This window comes from Pan troglodytes, chromosome 13, assembly GCF_028858775.2.
Source record: "Pan troglodytes isolate AG18354 chromosome 13, NHGRI_mPanTro3-v2.0_pri, whole genome shotgun sequence".
In the NCBI taxonomy this organism is placed as follows: domain Eukaryota; kingdom Metazoa; phylum Chordata; class Mammalia; order Primates; family Hominidae; genus Pan; species Pan troglodytes.
The window spans coordinates 109,910,566-109,915,378 of record NC_072411.2 but is presented as its reverse complement, the minus strand read 5'-3'; the positions used below and the strand labels follow the sequence as shown (position 1 = coordinate 109,915,378).

At 43.5% G+C, this 4,813-nt stretch overlaps 1 non-coding gene across 1 annotated transcript; it reads left to right on the top strand.

Moving 5' to 3' along the window:
* On the top strand, positions 1 to 107 carry LOC112208555 (U6 spliceosomal RNA). The gene has a single exon (XR_002943015.1). It is a non-coding gene; the product is annotated as a U6 spliceosomal RNA (small nuclear RNA).
* The last annotated feature ends 4,706 nt before the right edge of the window (positions 108 to 4,813 follow it).

Genomic DNA, 4,813 nt, shown 5'->3' with positions numbered 1-4,813 from the left:
GTGCTAGTTTCAGCAGCACATATACTAAAATTGGAATGATGCAGAGAAGATTAGCATGTCCCCTGCATAAGGATGACATGCAAATTCATGAAGCGTTTCATATTTTAAAAATACCTATCAGGTACTACACTTAGTACCTGGGTAATGAAATATTCTGTACACCAAATTCTCGTGACATGAGTTTACCTATGTAACAAAACCGCATAATGAGCCCCTGAACCTAAAACAAAAGTTAAAAAAGAGAAAAAAAAGAATATAATCTTTGGTTAAAAAGTGACTCCTACCTTGATTTTAAGAAAATTTTTATCATTTAGTTTAATTCCATTCAGGGATCATAAATAAATAGTCTAATTTTTTTACAAAAACCGAGATAGAATTTACATAGCAGCATTCACTCTTTTAAAGTATAAATTTTTGTTGTTGTTGTTTGTTTGTTTGTTGTTTGTTTGTTTGAGGCAGAATCTTGCTCTGTCACCCAGGCTGGAGTGCAGTGGCATGATCTTGGCTCACTGCAACCTCCACCTCCCCAGTTCAAGTGATTCTCCTGCCTCAGCCTCCCAAGTAGCTGGGATTACAGGTGCCTGCAACCATGCCCGGCTAATTTTTGTATTTTTAGTAGAGACAGTGTTTCACCATGTTGGCGAGGCTGGTCTTGAACTCCTGACCTCAAGTGATCTGCCCGCCTCGGCCTCCCAAAGTGCTGGGATTACAGGCGTGTGCCACCACGCTTGGCCTGGAACCTCCCTTTCCAGTTTGAATTCCCTCATGTCTCCTACTCACACCTCTGTACTTCCAGAATTACCTCCTCCTTCTCCTCCAGTCTAAATCCCACCCATTTTACAAGTCCCACTTCAAATCACGAGTTTTTGATAAAGCCTTCCCAGGCTATCCAGCCCTCAGAGACAGCTTCCCAAATCTCATTGCATATAGTAGTTGCACCTTTTGTTTGGCAAATATTCTGCCTTTCTGGCATATATATATGGCACATTGTAGGTGCTGCATGTATGTTAAGTGAATGAATGAATCTCTACACCAGATTATAAGCAAATTGAAAGTCGTGGCCTATGCTATGTTCTAATCCAGGGCTGTAGAGTGGTTGAGGAGAGATATATGGCAATGATGAAAATATTTGAGAAGCTTAGGAGCCCCAGGGAGGGAGGAGCATTTCCCAGAGTCCTCTCTGTTTCCTTAGTTTAGAGCAACACCGATTTACCTTCTGGCTATGATCAAAATGTTTTTGTCCCCCAGAATTCATATATTAAAAACCTAATCCTCAAGGCGATGGATGGTATTAGCAGGTGGGCCCATTGGGAAGTGATTAGGTCATGAGAGGGGAGCCCTCATGAATGGAATTAGTGCCCTCATGAAACAGGCCCCAGAGGGCTGCCTCTCCCCTTCCACCACGTGAGAACACGGAGAGAAGGTATTGCTCACTAACCAGAACGCAGGCTCTCCATAGACACCACATCTGCTGGCGTCTTGATCAAAGACTTCCCAGCCTCCAGAACCATGAAGAAACACATCGTTGTTGTTTGTTTGTTTATTTATTTTTTGAGACAGAGTTTCACTCTTGTTGGCCAGGCTAGAGTGCAATGGCACTATCTGGGCTAACCGCAACCTCCACCTTCTGGGTTTAAGCGATTCTCCTGCCTCAGCCTCCCCAGTAGCTGGGATTACAGACATGCGCCTCCATGCCTGGCTAATTTCTGTATTTTTAGTAAAGACAGGTTTCACCATGTTGGCCAGGCTGGTCTCGAACTCCTGACCTCAAGGCCTGGTGCAGCGGCTCACACCTGTAATCCCAGCACTTTGGGAGGCCAGGCAGGCAGATCACCCAGTCAATGTTATAGCAGCCCAAACAGACTGAGACACTCCTGCAAAAGCATGCCAAGAGCAAAGGGCCTTTTCTTCTTTTAGGGTCAGGATCAGGGATGGCCTTTAGTAACCATTTTGCCTTGGACCTTTCCTGTCCAACTTCTCATGCTCTCTTGATTTGACACCCAGATGTATGGCCAGCAGACTCCTACAGGGCCACTAACAGCTCCTCTGCAAAGTGCTCTGATAGCACAAAGGTGTCAGTTCTTCCTCTCAGCCACCACTGCCTGTGGAGAGAGGGACAGAAGTAACAAGTGAGAAGACCCCTCATACCTTCTCTCACTCTACCTCATGATGATATTCTTAAAAATCTGTGGGATCCTTTAGTTTTAGCGTCGCTAGCATATTATAATATGGTATGTTATAATACAGCACAGTATAGTATAGTGTAGTGTAGCGTAGTATGGTATAGTATATTCACCACTCTATTTTTTGTTCTTTTTTTTTTTTGAGAAGGAGTCTCGCTCTGTTGCCAAGCTGGAGTGCAGTGGCGTAATCCTGGCTTACTGCAGCCTCCGCCTCCTGGGTTCAAGTGATTCTCCTGCCTCAGCCTCCTGAATAGCTGAGATTACAGGCACGTGCCACCACACCTGGCTAATTTTTGTATTTTTAGTAGAGACGGGGTTTCACCATATTGGCCAGGATGGTCTCGATCTCTAGACCTTGTGATCCACCCGCCTTGGCCTCCTAAAGTGCTGGGATTACAGGTGTGAGCCACCACGCCCGGCCTTTTTTTCTTCATTTTTTTTAGGTTTCTGGAGAGGCCCAGCTTCTGTTACTCTCTCGTCCCATAAGCTGGATACCACTATTTTATGTGTAATTCTATTTTTATTTATTTATTTATTTTGAGATGGCGTCTTGCTCTGTCGCTCAGGCTGGAGTGCAGTGATGCGATCTCAGCTCACTGCAACCTCCGCCTGCCAGGTTCAAGCGATTCTCCTGCCTCAGCCTCCCAAGTAGCTGGGACTACAGGCACCTGCCACCACACCCAGCTAATTTTTGTATTTTTAATAGAGACAGGGTTTCACCATGTTGACCGGGCTGGTCTGGAATTCCTGACCTCATGATCCGCTCGCCTCGGCCTCCCAGAGTGCTGGGATTACAGGCATGAGCCACCATGTCTGGCCTTGTGATTCGATTTTTCTAGCTAATGATAATCACTTTCTGAAAATAAGTGCTTTTAGTTTTATCTTAATATTTTGAAAAAATGTCTTTACCAGAACTTTTCCCTCATCAGTGAATAGCGTTCATTGGACAGTTCTTCCTGGTCAAGGAAAAGGGAAAAGGAAACTTCTGGGTTACTTTTGGCCTTACGATTCTAACTACATATCCGTGAACACATCACAAAATGCTATTTGTTGTCTCACATATTTGACAGATTAGTTGAAATGCTTTTTTGTAATTCAGCAAACATTTAACATGGGAACACTGTGCTAGGCTTTTGTGAAATATATAGATGAATGAGAAAGTCTTGGCCATCCGTGGATGATAAGACAGGAACACAGATAACTTCACAAGAACTATTTCAGGCATCCCTTCTGACTCACCACTGGCAATAGATTGGGCCTTAGACCAAGAAAAACGAAACCCAAGATTTAAAAAAAAAGTCCTTTCAATTTACTGGGCAATCAACCAAAACTACAGACTTTTCAGGTTTTAGATAACATTACAAAGAATCTTTCTTGATTATACATTTGCTCTTGTAGCAATGTAAAACGTTTTCTGTGATTATAGTTAAAGTGCTGGTTATGTGACTGTTTTACCGTTGGGGATAGATATGGATTTTTACTTGTGTTTAATTGCGGAGAGTGAATACATAACTCCTCTCCTCCCCAGCCCCTGCCTACCTTCAGGGGGGCAAGGGGGAATCAGGAAGGAACTAAAATACAAGGCTTTTCCTCCCATTTTACATTCAAACTTGTCTCACAGGAAATGAACAAAATAGTGATTCTCAAATGTAACATTGTGCTTCTCTGTGCTGTGGTACAAAAAGAGCTTTACAGGAATTTTTTTAAGGACAAATATGGAACTTGGATTTTCTTTTCTTCTCTTTTCTTTTCTTTTTTCTTTTCTCTTTTCTTTTTTTTTTTTTGAGACAGAGTCTTACTCTGTCCCTGAGGCTGGAGTGTTGTGGAGCGATCTCGGCTCACTGCAACCTCCGACTCCAGGGTTCATGCAATTCTCCTGTCTCAGCCTTCCAAGTAGCTGGGATTACAGGCGCCTGCCACCACACCTGGCTAATTTTTGTATTTTTAGTAGAGATAGGGTTTCGCCATATTGGCCAGGCTGGTCTTGAACTCCTGACCTCATGTGATCCACCCACCTCGGCCTCCCAAAGTGTTGGGATTACAGGTGCGAGCCACCGCACCCGGCCAAGAAGTTGAATTTTCATTTCCTGAAGAATAAATGCCAAACTCCTTTACATTCAAGATCTGCAAAATCTCATCCCGAATCATTTCCAGCTTTATCTATATATCCACCCTTACTCCATGTACCCAGCAACATCCTGTGAAGCATGTGGAATATTTTTATTTCCATATCTGGATTCCATCCCCCCCTTTAAAATACCCTTTTTCTTTTCTTTCTTCACAATCCTACTGCTAAAATCCTCCTCTTTCAAGGCACATCTTCAAAGAGGAGGCATCCATAAAGCATCCCACTCACCATTCTCTAAACTAGTATTTCTCCTTTCCTGAATTTTAATAATTTTCTATAATTAAGAGTTATTGTGGCTGGAGCAGTAGCTCATGCCTGTAATCTAACACTTTGGGAGGCTGAGGTGGGTACATCACATGAGATCAGGAGTTTGAGACCAGCCTGGCCAACATGGTGAAACACCGTCTCTACTAAAAATACAAAAATTAGCCAGGCGTGGTGATGTGCACCTGTAGTCCCAGCTACTCGGGAGGCTGAGGCAGGAGAACTGCTTGAGCCTGGA